The sequence below is a fragment of the Castor canadensis genome, chromosome 1, assembly GCF_047511655.1.
Source record: "Castor canadensis chromosome 1, mCasCan1.hap1v2, whole genome shotgun sequence".
In the NCBI taxonomy this organism is placed as follows: Eukaryota; Metazoa; Chordata; class Mammalia; order Rodentia; family Castoridae; genus Castor; species Castor canadensis.
The window spans coordinates 144,345,203-144,364,212 of record NC_133386.1 but is presented as its reverse complement, the minus strand read 5'-3'; the positions used below and the strand labels follow the sequence as shown (position 1 = coordinate 144,364,212).

Sequence of the window (19,010 nt, the reverse complement as noted above, 5' to 3'; positions counted from 1 at the left end):
CATCACATCTTTAGATATCCTTTTTGCACATGTTGAAGGTTTGGTGCTGCTAAAAAAAAACCTGAATGTTGTACTTACCTTTGCCCTGTTTTTGCCACTACAGAAAGTGTAATTTAAAAGGTGGCTGAAAATGCTGTTCCTCTATACACTGCTACCAAATACTTTAAGGAAATTTCTCAAGGAAAAGGAACATATGGTGTGTTTACAGGATCAGCTATCAGTTTGGCAGCAGATATCCTAAATGGTGGATAGCAAACATGGCAACTGCAAGATTCTTGAATCTATGTTTTGTTTTTTTAGTGGAGCTCCAGGTTACTATGACTTATGTGACTAACTTGTGTGACTAGTAGGTTAACTACTAAACGGATACATCTTTAAATCTGCCCATTTTGTAGGGAAGTATGATCCTTAGTTCCCATAATGCCCTAGAGAAAGACTATGATAAATTATACTCAAACACTGTTAAACTATCTTTATTGCCTGAACTTTGCATTATTTGATTTTGATCCGTTAGGTTTATGGAGGTTCTTAAGGAGTGTATTTAGGTTTCTTGGTAATTTTTAAACCCAGGTATCACAATAAAACATATGGCAATAAAACTTCATAAAATTAATGCCAATTTTTCACTTCCTGCTCTGAGGATAAATTCAGGCCCTTCTCTCTCATAAGGAGTCAATGCCTGAACTGAACCTGTGAGTTGGCAACCCACAAGCCCTGGGGAAGGAGCCTAGTGTGCATGAAGTTCCCTCTGGATCAACCTGAAAACAGGACCTGACCTCAAGGAGACAAGTAGGTGAACAAGAAGGTGGGATACAGGGTAGACAGAGAGGTACAACAGACCTAGTAACAAAAACAGCAACAGAAATGAAAGAAAATAGTGATAGGAAATAGTAAAAGACACAGGGGATGAACACAAATATTAATTCTGATGTTATCATTGGGTTCCAAAATGGTTATGAATCTAGGAAAAGAGAGATGACACAATCTAAGTCATCAATTATAAATTTAGTGATTTGAGTTACAAAGTGGAAACACAAATCCAGAATTAGAAGACTTTATCCATAATGATAATTGCAACAAGGAGAAGGAGTCTATTGCATTAGGGAGAATAATCCAATCATAAGAGTTACAAACATCTCAAAGGCCAGTCAAAGGGCTGGTGGAGTGGCTCAAATGGTAGAGGTCCTGCTTAGCAAGTGTGAGGCCCTGACTTCAAACCCCAGTACTGCCAAAAAAAAAAAAAATGCTCAAAGCCCAGACAGAAAGGGATTTTCTCTTAAGGGGAATAGTCAACAGGCTATAAAAACCATGGTTTGGGGGTAATGGGAACTCAGGGAATGTTTTCCCTGAGATCAACAGATTCTTAGGAAAAGTCATTAAAGAGGATGTATTAAAGAGGACTGTATGCTGATTTAAGAGGAAGGTAGGACAAACTCCTAGAGTCTGGAGGAAGAGGCTTATCTAATATTTGGTCAAGTTATCAAGCACTTTATTTCCATTGACCTGTGAATATAAAACAGTTCAGCTTGTTTTCCATGGGGCCAAGAGTTGGAATATAAAGGGTCTTTGTCTAGCCTATTGTAAGTGATGAAAAGGAGAAATGAGTAATGTCTACATGTATGAGGTTCTTTGCAGTAAGCCTGTTTTCAAAACACAAAAGGACAAATGGATTTTTTCAAGCATAGCTGTTTCCTAGGAACCAAGGGCTTGGTAAAGTTTAACATTGTTATATGTATCACGTGTGTGTAGCAGGTACTATTGTTTTGAGCACAGAAAAAAGAGCCCTTCACTTGACCTGGAAGATTAATGGAAGGCTTCACAAATAAAGAGAAACTTGAACCCAGTAGTACTGAGCCCCAGGCAAACAAGGTAGGGAAGGGCTCATGTAGTATAATACGCAGTATGAAAAAACACCTCAGGTGAACGGAAGGTGGCAGAGTGTGGTATCTAAGGAAGAAAGTGTGAGCTAGGTGGTAATAAAAGAAAAAGAGTGGTTATGAAAAGTACTATAGTGGTTGACTGTTGCCAGATTATGAGGGGTCTTGAGCACTAGGGCCAAGTAATTTTGATTGTATTATAAATCAAATAATAGACTTCCAATTTTTTTTGACAAAGAAAGTAAATAATTTAAATATTATTTTATTTAAATGCAATGTGAATAAGCCATCCTACCTAGTTAATTCAACACATCCAAAAAGCAGTTGCAAATCCAAAGGAACAATAATATTTCAGATAGCAGACAAAGACTAAAAGGCAATTTAAATTTAATAGAAACTAGAAAAGGCAAGAAGAGTCTAAATCATCATTACAACTCTTCAAACATATATTCTCTAACCACACAATTTAAGATAGCCTCAAGAAGGGCACAGTGGTTCACATGTGTAACCCCAGCTACTAGGAAAGCAGAGATTGGGAGGATCACAGTTCAAGGCCAGCTCAGGCAAAAAGTTAGTAAAACCACATCTCAATAAACAAGCAAGGCATGGTGGTATATTCTGTAATTCCAGCTATGAGGAGAGACATAGATAGGAAGATCAAAGTCTAAGGCTAGCCCAGGCAGGCATGAGACCCTATCTAAAAAGTAACCTGAGGAAAAAAGTACTGAATATGTGGCTCAAATGGTACAGCCTAGCAAACACAAGGCCTTCAGTTCAAACACCCCAGTTCTGCCAAAATAAATAAAGTAGCCTTAAGCTACTTTGTGTAACACTCCCTGCTTATTCCTTTCTTAACAATTAAAGTATTAAAAAATTATTTTGCTTATTTATGTGTTTACAAGTTCATGGTCTGCTTCTCCAAACTTATTTTTGTAAACTCACCAAGAGTTGAAATCCAATTTGTCTTGTTGATCAAACAACCCATAGCATCTAGAACATTTCTCAGTACAATGAAAGCCAACAGTAAGTATAAATATGTAGGAAAGCCCTAAATAAATATGTGTGGGATAAATTGTGTGATATTTAGCATATCTTTCCTAAATCTCTAATTCGTGTTATTTGAATGATCAGGTTTGTTTAAAGGCACATCAGGTACGAAAAAGGAAAGCAAGTTTCCAAGGATGGATAGGAGACTCCTGATTGGGTAATTTGAATGTGAGTATCAGGCTTATCAAGAACTTTTTTAGGCTGGGTGTTGGTGGCTCATGCCCGTAATCCTGACTGCTCAGGAGGCAGAGATTAGGAGGATTGTTGTTCAAAGCCAGCCTGGTTAAATAGTTCCGCGAGACCCTATCTTGAGAAACCTTCACAACAATAGGGCTGGTTGAGTGGCTCAAGGTGAAGGCCCTGAGTTCAAGCCCCAGTACCACAAAAAAAAAAAAAAGGACTTTTTAAGGAAAAGATGAGGACAGAAGTAAGACTAGTTAATGAGAAGTAAATGGGATGCATTCCACAATTCATTTCATCAACAAATTTTTTATCGGGACAGTTATGCTTATTTCAAATACTTCTTTGAGGATGCTGGTAACAAAACAATATAAGGATGACAAAAACTTATAGACTAGTCAGGATCCAATCTGTATTTAAACAAATGGGAAGGCTTCAGCATGTTTTCTGGTCCAAAATGAAGCAACCGAGAAAGATGCTCAAGATGTAAAAAACAATGGGAGGTAAGTAGGACCAGGAATTAGACGACAGAGAGTATTGCAGAAGTTAGGAACACTTCTTCCCAGGGGACCAGAGGGAGGAAGACAAATCTTAAATTTGAAGGTAAAAATATTTGAATGTGAGAAGGGTCTGACCAGATGGTTTCTATATCCTCTAGAATTACAAGGTGAGGTCACCTTTGATGGGAGGAGCTTGATTTAAAATTTTCCTTCTCCCCTGGCCTCCTCCCTAAACTGCTAGATTATAGGTTCATACAACCCTCTTAGACCTTTTCTTATTTACTTCTCCAACCACATTGTCTAGCAAAGTGCTTAGCACTTATCGTGAGATCAATAATTGTGTGTTAAGTTAGGTATAAAATTATGAATATGTGTGTCTAATTGTGGGGGGTGATGGAAAGAGAAATGACTCTCTTTGGAGCCTATTTATGTGGAAACATACAATATATATTCTTTTGTATTTGGCTTCTGTATTTGGCTTTTGTATTTGGCTTCTTTCTCACAACACAGTGAGATTAATCTATGTTATTGGATATAGCTGTGATATTTGTTTTCATGTTGTATAGAATTTCATTGTATGAATATGCTACAATGTATTTACACTTGGAGATGGATGGACAGTTAGGTTGTTCCAGGCTTGTAAACTTGATGAATAGTACTACTGTGAACATTCTGGTGGATGTCTTGAGGCATATATGTACATTTGGCATGTACCTAGAAATATAATTCTTGGCTTATTTCTGCCATTTTGTTTTATGTGTATCCATGATTTCATGTTTTGTTTCATTTTTTTCTGTCTTACTGAAGCAGAATAAATAGATAAGGTGAATGGAAAATTAAAATTAAAAATTTTAAGCCAGTTTCAGGAATTAAAACAGAACCAGGCAGTAAAACAGAAAAATCACTAAGACCAGCAAGAATTCTTCCCATAACTCCATTCTTTCAGATCTTAAGTGAGTTACAATTTCCTTGAATGGGTGTGGACACTTGCTTGGTGAATGTATTCTTAACCGGAGGGGAGTGCCCAAAATGTCACAACATTGTCTCTATGTTTAAATAATAACAAGTTCATGCTAGTCCCTTTGTCTTCATGCTTTGAGTAATAATTAGCCTCATATGTTCATGTTTTGAGTAATAAACCCACTCTGAACTCATTGTCTCCAGGCTTGAAAGCTTAACAAAATGATTATGGGTTGCTAGGTGACATGACCGTACAACCAGGTAAGGTCTTAAGCTGGAATTCCCCCAGCTCAGAAAGCATAAATACATTCAAGTCAAGAACCACCATTCTGAGCCCCCTGCTCCCACTTCCTGCCTGTCAGTAAGCAGTGCTACTCTTTCCCTACTTTTTCCCATTTTGTTAAGTAGATACCCCCACCCCTTCTCTATTATCAGGGAATCCTTCTTAAGATTCAAGATGGGCTCTCATGAGTAGTGAGCCTCCTCAGGAGTAGGTTTAGTGGTGGTTGTGTCAGGAGGGGAAATCCAGTGCTTGCTCTGGAGATGTGAATCCAAGATTCCAGTCCAGCCACTTGGACTCCTGTTGTGATAGAAAGAAACATAGGGTATGGCCCCTCCATAGAGGCTCCAAAGGCTCTCTGGATACATGAGGAATTTTAAAGAGCACCAAATCATCAGGACAAAAGGGTGGAGTAGAAGAAGAGGGGGGCATGAGAGATGCCTTAGTGTAACTCAGTTAGGATTTGTTGGATCTTAGTTAGTCGGGTGATATGGTAGGTAAGTCTGGCTGCTTCACCATCCAGAATCAGGTCATTAGTGAGAAACGGATGGCCATAAAGTGACTCAAAAGGGGTGATACCCAACTTGCCTGGGATGTTCCTGAGGTGGAAGAGGGCCAAGGGCAAGAGTTTGGGCCAGGGAAGATGTGTTTCCTGGGCCAGTTTGGCTAGGTGGCACTTGAGTAACCCATTGGCCTGTTCCACCTTCCCTGAGGACTGGGGCCTCCAGGCAGAATGGAGGTGATCTTTTAGGTAAACCCAAACAGGAAGGGCTGTCCTTGCCCTCCCAATATTCCTCAATTAGGGGCATGCAGAAATACTTTCCCAGGGGTGGAGGGAGGAGAAGTTTTTGGACTTTAAGTTTGGACAGGAGGTCCCTTCCCAACAAGGGGATAGGGGACTAGTAGAAATGAGTGGCAGGAGTGGAGGTTTCCCCAAGAGCATGCCAAAGACTGGGTAAAATATCATTCTAAGAACTGGCCCAATATGCTCCAAACACTGACTTTGTTGTTAGACCTGGGCCCTGGAGAGAAAAGAATGACAGAGAAGTGGGCTCCACTATCCAAAAGGAAGATGACCTTGTGCTTCTCAACCATCAGGACTACCCTGTGCTCCTCAATCTGGATGACAAGAACTGGAGCCTGGACAAGAGGCCCCAGGACAAAGCATTCAGTGGAGCCATCTGGCCTCTTCTCCGAGTGGAGATGGGGACAGTGTGACTTCCAGTGGTTGCCCTTACAGAGAGGCCAGGGTCCCAGAGGGGGCCAGGGGTATCTCCCAGGCTGCCCCCTTCATGGACACTCCCATTTGAAGTTTCCCTCCTGTCCACAATGGTAGCAAGTCCTGGCATTTGGTCCCCGTCAAGAGGGGAATTCTCTAAGCACCATCATTAGGTTATGGTGCCGTCTGTCTTTTTCTCTCTTTCTAGTAAGGTCCCAATTATAGAATACAGAAGTAGCCATCTATACCAGCTGATCTAACATTTTGTCACCCTTGGTCACCAGCTTTTGAAATTTTCTATGAATGTCTGGGGCTGATTTGGTAAGGAACTTGTCTTTTAGGAAGACCTCCCCAGCCTGCAACTCAGGATCCACTGTGGTGTGTTTTGTTATGGCCTCTTTTTAGATGCTGTAAGAAGGCCATGGGAGATTCATCAGATCCTTGTTGGACAGCAGTAACCTGGGAACAATTAAGGATTTGACTCTAGCCCTTTTTAAACCTTCAATGGTGAGGTGAATGAAATAGTGTCTAGTTTATTCATCAGCCTCACTTAGGGGATCCTATCTGGGATCTGTCCTGGGAAACATGTGGGCCCCAGTCAGGACTCCAGGATCCTCAGCTTCCCCTTCTAGGGGTGCAAGCTTAACAGAGGACTTTTGTAGGTGATAATCATTGCCTGCCTGTGTGGCCTGATCAAGGACTCTTTGCCACTCCAGGGAAGTGAGGCTTTGATCTAGAAACAGCATGACATCTTTCCAAGCCAGTTCAAAAGTTGGGATAATAGTAATAAAGGTTTGAATATACCAGTCTGGGTCATTGGTAAAGCTGCCCAAGTTCTGTTTAATTTCCTTAAATTCACTTAATCTGAAGGGGACATGGATTCTTTCTGGGTAGCTGCCCCTTCCCCGGGAACTAGCTGGAGGGGGTAGCAGCTGATGGCCACTGAATAAGGAGACAAAGGAGCTGTGGAGGTTGGGTGGCCACTCTCCTCACTACCCTTTGGTAGAAAGGAGGAAGTGGCTCCCTTAGGGGTAGTTGGGGGTGTCTTACAGGTATCCCTTTCTTTAGGTGTGTTTCTACAAACCATGGTCAGGGTTTGAGTACCTCCCTTACACTGTTTCATCCATTGAAAATGTTCTTTAAGGAAAAAGAACAGCTGCACATAAGGGATTTCTGTCCATTTGTCTGCCATTTTGCAAAACAAGTCTAACTGGAGAATTGTATTTTAGTTAAGAGTCCCACCCTTAGGCCATTTTCCTGATCTCCAAGGGGATATTGGGGCCAGGACTGAGTATAATAGAAAATCAAAGCCTTTCTGCAAAGATTTTCAGGATGTCCTTCCAATGTTTTAGCAGCTATGCAAAGGGAGACCCCTCTGGAACTTGAGAGAAGGAAGTTATCATCTGGAAAAAGAACATGTGGTCTACAATGGAGGGAGTATTCCTATTTAATGGCATCCCAATAAGGAAATCCCTCCCTGGGAAGAGCATCCTCTCCCCTCTGTTTTGTCCCTTCTGCTGGCTGTGACCAAGATCAAGGAAGAAGCTGAAAGGGCATTCTGGGTTGTGGTCACCCCACCAGCATGGCTCCAACCACATGTGACCCTGACAGCCTTAAAGCCCAAGTATTTATAATGTCTATAATTACTGAAGGCATACAGCTTAAAGAGAACTTGCCAGAGGAAGGGCTCAATTGAGAGACATAAGGGAACAGTAGGGCAGGGGGGTGTTGGGTGAGCCTGGGGTCAGTCACATCTTCTGGAGAAGACTGCAAGGAAAGGGTGTGTTTTGGGAAAATATGATTTTCCATGCACTCTTGGGGCAGCCATGGGAGAAAACTCAAGTGGCATGTGCCATAACAACAGTGTAAGTACATTCCCTGGGGCAGTCCTGAAGGGTAAAGATGGGGAAGTGGGGGTATAAGGTAGGACAGTGCTTGGTGAGATGTTGCTAAAAACCCCAGAAATTGGTACTCAGCTGAGGGGGCATACGTCATCCAAGGAAAAGTGGGGAACAAAAAGGGTAGGGAACCTCCTGAGGGCAAAGATGTTTTATTATCTCCCTACTAAATGAAGGCATGGTGTCCTCCCATATGTCCCTGAAGAAGGTCACCCAGTGTTGTGGGGGCAGTCAGAGGGGTTCAGACTCACCCAAGTGGCAGTAAGGCAGTTCTATATGAACCCCAGGACTATTGCACTCTGAGGAGGGATGTGCTGGATTCTGCCAGAAGCCTTAGTGGGCTTGAGAAATTTCCCCTGTGCTTTCAAGAGAAACCTTCCTACCAACAGAAGGAGAAGGTGACCAGAGAGTTCTGCTTTTGACTACTCCACAACAGGGGGGCTCTCCCAGTAGAAAGAATCCATATGAGTGTTGGACAATCATGGTCACTTCCCAGGCAGACTGTCTTCAGTTAGGCACAGCCAATACCAGCCTGGAGAGGAGAGGATGCCATCTGGGTCACCAAGATGTCACAGGCATGAGATGTCATGGGGGAACCCATGGATACATTAATGGGTTCTTGCTCTCAGAACACTCTTAAGAATAAGAGGTTGGAGTACCAGAGTTACAGGCAGGAAAGAAAGTTTATGGATAGAGAAAGGCTGAGTGGAGAGATGCACAGAAGGGTCTGGAAAGCAGACCCCATTGGAGTGGGGGGATATGTATATATGTATATGGTTTCCACCCTAATCTAAAGAACAGTTCACAGTGGAATCCTATAAGTCCATTCTTGGTGCATGGGGGCCTCCTATACCTCCTGGTCCTCTGGCCAAGCTGGTTCCTCCCCTTCTCCCAGGTTGAAAGGGCTTCCTCATTCCTAACATGTCATGGGGCTGATTTACGGGTATGGAACTGCTACAACACTACCACATTTTCTCCACTAAAAATGTGTCCTTAGAATTGTGTTTTATCCAATTGCCCCTGCAGAAGAAACCATGACAGCTTAGCGTGTACTTTACAAACTGCTTCCCACGCACACATGCTCACAAACACACACACACACACACAGGTCACATTGCACATACATGAGCTTTCACTCTGTGAAGGTAAACCAGAGCACAGGTCATCATATCCTTGTTCTTCAGTGTGTCTTATGTCCACACTAGAGCCATTATCTATCAACCGCAGAATATTGCATGCTAGAAAATGGCATATTCTAATTCAATATTTTCTGCATTTATGCACTGTTACCATCTAGGTGTACAGGTTATTTTTCTCCACCAGATAAAGAATTAAGAGGCAGGAAAAGTGAGAGAGTTTAGTGAAGTTTTATTGGGGGAACAAAAAGTGAAAGGATTTTTATTGGGGAAACATAGTAAAAGTAACTCCTCCAAAGATTAGGGAACCTGGAAATCTGTAGTCTGCTAATGTCCTGGAGGATTTCCCTCCTCAAAGATTCTCTCTCTCCTCCCCCAGGTGGTATGGGATATGTTCTCCATTTCAATTTGCCCAGGATTCCATCACCCTCTGTTCATGTGATCTTTCCCTGTCCTTGATTGGATTCCCCACCAGTAAGCACTGCATGTAAGTGCAGGGGCCCTGCCAGACCCAGGGCATGCTGGGAAGAAGAAGCCCTTGCATCACCGGCACCCTGTCAGCCATATGGAGGCTGCCATCTTTTGCTATCTGCCTGTATTCCACTACCTGTCTCTCTGTACAATAATGTTTTCTAATTTTTTAGCAACTTCTTCATTACATTTTTGTGGCTATTTCTTTAGACTACATGTCTGCAGTTAGAGTAGTTATATCAAAAGCAGACATATTTTAAATATTAATGTAACTGCCAAATTGTCCCGAAAAAAGCTGTATCTATTTCTGCTTCATCAACAATGACTGAACATTTCCTCACAGTGTCTCCAGCATCATTACCAAGTTTTTAACTTTTGTCATTTCAATATATTGAAAAATAACTATTTTTTCTGATTGCTTATGAAGTTGAATATTTTTGTTTATTTTTCTATACAAAATATTTTATATTCTTGGCCAAAAAAAAAAATAGTGTTTTGTCAAAATGTGATTGACTACTTGGCAGCATTTATCAAATCAAATTTGAGATGTTTCTAAAAATTATAATTTCTGAATAACTAGACCTCTTTTATTAGAATCTCTGTGGGTGGGATTAGGAATCCACATGTTTTTTAAATGTTCTCAGATGATTATTATGCAAACTTCCTAGAACTATCTAAAATTGAAGAACAACTGCATTGAAATATTAACTCATACTTTTAACTCTTAACTTGGCTTAAAACCAGGTCTAATGTCTAATACTCAAGCTAGTTGAATCAAGACATAAAAATGAGGACGTATAATCTTTAACAAATTTATGACTTTGCTACATTTTTGCTTTTTTAAAATAATTCCTTGCCTGCTCTGAATCTATCTCCATAAAGATCAAATCTCTACCACAAAGTACAGGTAAAACTACTGTCTAAATCATTTTCTAAATTTTTCTGGCACTTAAAGGAATGGGTAAGTATTTACCTTTAGTACACAAGTCCTTCTTCATAGGTAACAGTAGCATTGACAACTAAGGGACATTTTTGCTCCTCCTGTTCCAGCTCCCTTTCACTTGTATCCCAACTTCATCCTCTTTTACACAATCCCAGCAAAAGCCTTGAAGCATGTAAAGCTATAAAGAATGGCTTATTATCTTTAGAAAATATCCAAACAAGTGCTTATGTGTACACACTAATTTATGTATATTTTTCTTAGACCATAGGTCAGTGAAAAAAAAAAGTACAATATTGAATAAGGAACTAATTTTGTGACTCCTTACATCCTTCTTGGAACTGACAAAGTCAGCTTTTTATGTGATTGCAAAGAATTTCCTCCCAAACACTCTAGCCAAGGTAAAGGAGTTCCTGGTACATTCCTTAATTGCAAAGGTAGCTACCTTCTGGGAAGAATACTAAAATGTGTTCTAGCATTACCTAGAAATGCCTTGTATTATATTTCAGTAAAAATCATCTCAGTAGGCTCCATAATGCCTAGACACTCAAGTCATTAAGAAGGGCTAAATGTGTGAGTTAATTTCTAATTGATCTTTCTCTGGTCAATATAAAATCTTACTTGTTTCATTTTGCTTGCTGATCAAATTGGTGCCCTCAGCTAAATAAGCTTGACACATAAGAACAAGTATCTCATTGTATGCAGAAACTTTATATACTTGTGTCCTTTAGGGTACAAAATGATGCTCTCAAATCATTTATGGAGAATAATTATCCTTGGAAACATGTCAAAGGGCCACCAACTTCCCTCAGGAAAGATCACCTTAAAGAATGTCTTCAGATACATTTCACTCTTTAGATGGCATCTAACAGAGCTTACTCAATGCAGAGTGAAGTCTGGTAGTGAACAAAGAACCCCACTAACTCCCTAGTTACTAGAACCAGAATAACATTTGTCCAAATATGAACCAGGTGATCCAGTAGAGACAATTAGATTGAAGATTCTGTCCTCCTCCCTATATGCCCTGATCTCTTAAAGTAACAGCTCTGAGAATCCTAGCTCAATAGAAGCCTTAGAAGGAAAAATACACTGCAACTTGCATGGTACTCTTTTGCCTTCTTACCTATTTGGTGGCCAGTCAAAGGCTGTGGGATTTTAAAGAGAGAAGAGGTCTCTTTTGATCACAACCTCAATATCTTCTTGTATTACTGACTTTTCTCATTGTTGCAACCAAAATACCTGAGAGAACAACTTAAACGAGGAAAGATTTATTTTGTTCATAGTTTCAAATGTTCCAGTCCATGGTTGTTTGGCCCCATGCACTTGAATATCATGGTGACAGAACATATGGCAGAGGAGCTTCTCTACCTCATGACAGATGGGAAGCGGAGCAAAGAGATGAAGTAGGCCCAGTAACCTACTTCTTCCAGCTAGGCCCTTCCTTCCAAAGTTTCCACCAACTCCCAAAATAATGCAGCCAGTTTTTGGCATATGAGTCTATAGAGGAATGTTTCTTATTCAAATCATAATACTCCTATAGGAAAGAATCTTTCTTTTTGGAGAAACAAAACAAAATAAAGCACAAGACTTGATAAAACATTAGTAGAAAAGAGATACAGCATCTTCTTTTTACCTCAGTCTGTGCCAAAATTATGAAAGTCAATTTCCATGTTAGAGCAGCATGGAATATTTGTTTTTAACTCATGGCAGAAGAATTAGAAGATTGCAGTCTGAAAGCTACCTCTGAAAGTTAACCTGCCAGAATAGAATCCCTGGCAGCAGCTGTGGCATGCAGCTTTACAAAGTTTTACAAAGGAAAACATAGGACCTCCCTGGAGAAGGAGAGGGAAAGGATGTTATGTAGATCCACTAGGAAGTTTAGTCAGCTGTGAGCTTGGGCAGTGAAGGGACTGGCCCTGCTCTCCCTTGTCTCTTTTCTTGGTGTTTTTCTTGCTGCATTTGCCAGATTCCTTGTTGCTTTGACCAGTCTTAACCAAAAATTATCTCAGCAATTTTGCCTCTGCCACCTAGAAACAGATGGAAACACCAAATGAATTCCAGGTCCTGAGAAGACAAGGTACAATATCTTAATCTCCTGAGCCACAAGACTCCCCTGCCAACTAAACATAAATTATGGGTGATAGAGGGTATCTGTAATTGCTCATCTAAATCAAAGCTCACATTTTCCTTGTCTCTGATCTAGAAAATAGCTCTCTTGATTTCCTTTCACCTGACAATACCAACCTTTTGTATTTGATTTTGTATTTTGTATTTGATTAACATAGCATGGTAAGATGAATAGAAGGTAGACCCAGAAGCATAATAAAGTCAGAGACTTACAAGAAAAAAGACAACTCACTTCCATAGCACCTTCATTAAAATTCCCATCTGCTCTTGCTCTGAGAGTAAGAAAACAAAGGCACACACATGCCCTCTGTATGTGAGCATATTTTTGCAATATCTGGATCTCTATCTCTTTCCCTGTCTTTCCATCAACTTAATATTTTAAAGCCCTCAAATCCTTTAGTAAACACAAATGCTAGCAGAGTCAGAGCCATTTGTTTGCTCTTCTATGTGTTTTAAGAAGAAATGTCAATAATAGACTTCTAGATTGATATTCTTACAGGATTAGTGCCATCTAAGAATGCAGCTATAGCAATTCTAAAGTTAATATATATGTAATAAAATGTCAAGTAAGACAGGCTCTCAGAATTTCAGGCTTATGTGTAAAGTTAAACATTACTTCCATTTGGCATGACAACAATTTCTGAAGTTGAAGACCCTTGCAAGTATCATTTGTTTGAATAACACTTCCAAGAAGAAATTTTATTGTCAGAGGCCAAAGATGTTAGGAATTATAACTATTCAAAGGTTAGAAAATAATAATAATAATTATATTCATTGTTAATGTTCCTTTTTTTGGGTAAAACTGGGGTTTGACTCAGGTTTTTGAGCTTGCAATGCAGGCGCACTGCCACTTGAGATATGCCCAGAGTCATTACTGTTCTTATTAGACATATTTCAAATTGGACAAGAATTTGTAAGTGTAAGGGAGAGATGAGAACTCCTCCCCTCTGTTTTTCTAAGTTTCCATTCTGCTAGAGGTTTTTCATTGAGAACACTTGCATTTTTTGATATATGATTCTGGAATTTCATTATACAGCATTAAAAAGAGCAGGCCTCCTCAATGTTCATAGTTGCCTAATTTATTGGATTGCATATTTACACAATATTCTCTTGCATCCTTCTTTGCTTTTAATTCTTGATTTTTTTTCTTTTTCTTTTGGGTGGTACTGAGGTTTGAACTAAATACTTGTCAGACAGGTGTTCTACTACTTGAGCCACTCTGCCAGCCCTCCTTCTTTGGTTTTATAGTCGTAATTTCTATACTAATTTCTACTTTTATATCTCATTTTAGTAATTTGAATCTCCTCAGCATTTGTCAGTTTGTTGTCTAACCAAAACTCTAATTTTTGATAAGTAATGATTATCATTGATTTTGATAATTAATGATTTTCTCATTGTTTTTCTATTCATTGATTCATTTTCTTCCTTCCATAGTCATTAGATTTAGTTGTGTTTCTTGTTTTGTTTTGTTTTGCCTTGTTGCAGTGATGGGGATCAATCCCAGGGCATCATGCATGCTAAGTAAGCATTCTTTTTTTTTTTTTTTTTTGGTGGCTCCAGGTTTTGAACTCCTGGCCTCACACTAGGCAGGTGCTCTCATCTCTTGAGCTATTCCACCAGTCCCTAAGCAAGCATTCTTAAGACTGAACTATACTTGCAGCCCATTTCTAGTGCTTTAAGTTACAATGGTAGGTTCCTGATTGGAGATCATTTCCTCTTTTTTAATTTCTTTTTTTAATAGTTTGATCATATTTTAATTACCATAATTAATAATACAAAGCAGTTTCATTGTCATAATTCTATACATGTGCATAATATACTTGAACAATTTCATTCTCTCCATTATATTCCCATTGCACCCTTTTTCTTTCTTTTTTTTCTTGGTGCCCCTGGGCTTTGAACTCAGGGCTTCACACCTGCTAGGCAGGTGCTCTACTTCATGAGCCACTCCTCCAGATCATTGTACCTTTTTCAAACAGTGTTTGGAGGGTTTCATGATGCTGTCTTCATGTGTGTGGAGGGGGGCAACTTTGATCCTCTTCACCCCTCAATATACTTTCCTTTCCCCCCCTCTCCCTGACCTAATTCCTCGTTTCACATTCATATCTCATTGTTATTACTGTCATCATCATCATCACTTTAGGTCTAAATTCCACAAATGAGTGACAACATGAGATATTTGGCTTTTTGAGCTCCACATAGCTCACTCAATATAAAGCCCAGTTTCATCCATTTTCCTAAAAATGACATAATTTCATTTTTTCTTATGGCTGAAGTAATATTCCATGGTGTATATATATATTTTTTTCTTTACTCATTCATCAGTTCTTGGACACTGTGGCTGATTCCATAGTTTAGCTATTGTGAACAGAGCTGCAATAAACATGGGCATTACAGATATCTCTCTTAAATACTGATTTACACTACTTCAGATATGTGCTCAAGAATGGTATGGTGGGGTCATATAATAGGTCTATTTTTAGTTTTTTTGAGGAACATCCATACTGATTTCTATAGTGGTTGTACCAGTTTACATTCTCACCAAGAGTGTATGGTGAGTTGGTTTTCCCCCACATCCTCACCAACATTTGTTGTTGTTTGATAATTACCAGTCTGACTCTGATGAGATGGAACCATACTGTAGTTATTATCTGCATTACTTTTATGGTTAAGGATGCTAAATATTTCTTCTTGTATTTATTAGCTATTTGTGCTTCTTCTGAGAATTGTCTTCAATTTTTCAATTTATTAATTGGATTATTTGTTATTGGAATAGGTTTTTCAGCTATTTCTACATTCTGGATACTTCCCCTTTATCTGTTGGATATGTAGCATAGATTTTCTCTCATTTTGTGGGTTGTCTCTTGATTCTGGTGATTGTTTCTTTTTGTATATAGAAACTCTGTTTTTTTTACAGAAGCTCTTTAATTTCATGCAGTCCTACTTATCAATTCTTGCTTAATCTTATTTCCTGGTCAATTAGAGTCCTACTCAGAAAATACTTATGCCTATATCTTCCAAAATTTTCCCAATTTTTTGCAAAGTTGTAGGTCTTACGTTAAGATGTTCGATCCATCAGGAGTTGATTTTTGTATAGAGTCAGAGATAGGGAGTCTAGATTCAGTCTTCTATAGGTAGATAAACAGTTTTCCCAGCACCATTTGTTGAAGAGGCTATCTTTTCTCCAGTGTATATTTTTTGTTCCTTTGTCAAAACTCAGATGGCTATAGCTGTGCGGTTTTATTTCTAGGTCTTCTATTCTGTTACCAAGACTCTAGTATAATTTGAAGTCTGGTATTGTGATACCTCCAGTGTTGCCCTTTTTATTCTAGATTACTTTTGCTGTTCAGGGTCTTTTATGCTTGCATATGAATTGTAGGATTGATTTTTCTATTTCTGCCAAGAATGACATTGGAATTTTGATGGACATTGCATTGAATCTATAGATAGCTTTTGGTATTATAGCTATTTTTGTGATATTTATTCTGCCAATTCATGAATATGAGATATCTTTCAACCTTCTGGTACATTCTTCAAGTTCTTTCTTCAAGGTTTTATAGTTTTTATTGTAGGAGTCATTCACCTCTTTGGTTAAGTTTATACCTTTTTTTTTTTCAGCACTAGGGTTTGAACTCAGAGCCTCCCACTTGCTAGGCAGGTGCTGTGCTCTACCAATTGAGCTATTCCTCCAGCCCATTTTAGTGATGGATTTTTTTCAAGATAGACTCACATGAACTATTTGCCTGGGCTGGTTTCGAACCACAGATCCTCTTGATCTCTGCCTCCTGAGTAGCTAGGATTATAAGTGTGAGCAACCAGTGCCCAGCTTATACCTAGATATTTTTTGAGACTATTGTGAATGGAATTGTTTTCCTGATTTCTTTTTTTTTAATTGGAATAAACAATATTTTATTATTTTCTTAAGTAATCACAATTATTTTTTTTCCAGAATACTTCTAATTTATTTTTTTTCTTTTATTATTCATATGTGCATACAAGGCTTGGTTCATTTCTCCCCCCTGCCCCCACCCCCTCCCTTACCACCCACTCCACCCCCTCCCTCTCCCCCCCCACACCCTCAATACCCAGCAGAAACTATTTTGTCCTTATCTCTAATTTTGTTGTAGAGAGTATAAGCAATAACAGGAAGGGACAAGGGTTTTTTCTGGTTGAGATAAGGATAGCTATACAGGGCATTGACTCACATTGATTTCCTGTGCGTGAGTGTTACCTTCTAGGTTAATTCTTTTTGATCTAACCTTTTCTCTAGTTCCTGTTCCCCTTTTCCTATTGGCCTCAGTTGCATTTAAGTTATCTGCTTTAGTTTCTCTGCATTAAGGGCAACAAATGCTAGCTAATTTTTTTAGGTGTCTTACCTATCCTCACCCCTCCCTTGTGTGCTCTCGCTTTTATCATGTGCTCATAGTCTAATAGTCTGTTTACTGTTGATATATCAAAGAGCTACCAATTTTTATATGTTGATTTAAATTCTGCTAAGTTGCCAAGAGCATTTAACAAATCTAGGGGTTTTGGGTGGAATCTTTAGGATCTTTTACATATACAATCATATCATCTGCAAACAGGAATAATTTGACTTCCTCTTTCCCTATTTGAATCCCTTTTATTCCTTTCCTTGCTTTATTGCTTTGACTAGGAATTCCAGTACTATGTTGAATAAGAGTGGAGAGAGTGGACAACCTTGTTTGGTTCCTGACTTTAGAGAAAATGATTGTAGTTTTTCCCCATTTAGTATGATGTATGCTGTAGTTTTATCAGCATATTATATTATATTGAAGTATTTTTCTTCTATTCCTAGTTTTTTCAGAGCTTTTTATCACCAAAGGATGCTGAATTTTTCAAAGGCTTTTGCTGTATCAATTAAGATAATCCTGTGATTTTTGTCCTTGATTCCATTTATATGCTGTGTAAAATTTATTTGCATTGAACCATACTTGCATCTGGAATGAAATCAACTTTACCATGCCGTGTGGTCTTTTGAATGTGCTGCTGAATTTGGTTTCCAAGTATTTTATTGAGAATTTTGGCATCTGTGTTCATTAAGGAGACTGGTCTGTAATTATATTTTTTTGTTGTTACGTCCTTCTTTGATTTTGAAATAAATGTAATAATGTTCTCTTAGAAAGAGTTTGATAGTATTCTTTCTTTTCTATTTCATGGAAAAAGTGTGAAGAGTATTGGTATTAGTTTCTCTTTAAATATGTGGTAGAATTCAGCAGTGAATCCATCAGACCTGGGCTTTTCTTTGTTGGTAGATTCTTTATTACTATTTCAAACTCATTGTTATAGATCCATTTAAGTGGATTATATCTTCTTGGTTCAATATTGGCAGGTGAAAATGCATCTAGAAATGTATCCATCTCTTCTAGATTTTCCAGTTTATTTGGATATTGGTTTTCAAAGTACTCCCTCAAGAACCTCTAGATATCATTGGTATTTATAGTGATATCCCCTTTTTCGTCTCCAATTTTACTAATTTGGGCCTTTTCCCTCTTCTTTCTAGCTAGATTGGCTAAGGGCTTATCAAATGTACTTATCTTTTTGAAGAACCTAATTTTTGTTTCATTGATTCCTTGTATAATTTTTGCTCGCTATTTCATTAACCCTGCCCTAATTTTTATTTCTTTCCATCTGCTAATTTTGGGTTTGGCTTGAGGAGCACCATTAGGTTGAGACTTGTCCTTTTTTTCATGTAGTTGTTCATGGCTACAAATTTCCTCTTAGCAACTGCCTTTGCTGTATCCCATAGGCTCTGTTTTTGTGTTTTCATTTTCATTAGATCCTAGGAACTTCTTCTATTTGGCTCCTTTGTTCTTTATGTCTGTTTTTGAGCCAGTACCATGCTATTTTTATTGCTATGGCTCTGTAGTAGAGTTTGAAGTCAGGTATTATAATATCTCCAGCATTTCCTTTTTTGCTCAGGGTTGTTTTGGCTATTTGAAGTCTTTTATGCTTCTGTATGAACTTCAGGATTTTTTTTATCTCCTTGAAGAATGTCCATGGAATTTTGATGGGGATTGCATTGAACATATACATTGTTTTCTGTAGTATGGCCATTTTCACAATATTAATGTTGCCAAGCCATGAGCAGGGGGAGCCTCTCAAACTTCTGATGTCTTCTTCAGTTTCTTTCTTAGTGAAACAATGGGATTGTTTTCCTGATTTTCTTCTTAATAAATTGATTCTTAGTGTATAGAAAAACTACTTACATTTATGTAGTTTTTTTTCCTGCTACTTTGTTGAAAGTGTTAATTTTGGTATCATTTTTATGATCTTTTAAGATAATATCATCTGCAAATGGGATAATTTGGCTTCTTTCTTCCCTATTTGAATCCCTTTTGTTTCCTTCTCTTTTCT

General features: G+C 38.7%; 1 protein-coding gene across 2 annotated transcripts in view; it reads left to right on the top strand.

Moving 5' to 3' along the window:
* The first annotated feature begins 666 nt into the window (after positions 1-666).
* Positions 667-19,010, top strand: part of LOC109696306 (interferon-induced very large GTPase 1-like) — a 48,724-nt gene continuing 30,380 nt past the window's right edge. The window contains exons 1-2 of one of the 2 annotated variants that reach the window (XR_012451073.1): positions 667-789; positions 3,009-3,096. The gene's annotated coding sequence lies outside the window, so the exon portion shown is untranslated. Of the gene's footprint in view, positions 790-3,008; positions 3,097-19,010 lie in introns of those variants that run through there. The other variant, XM_074084846.1, reaches the window with a different exon arrangement.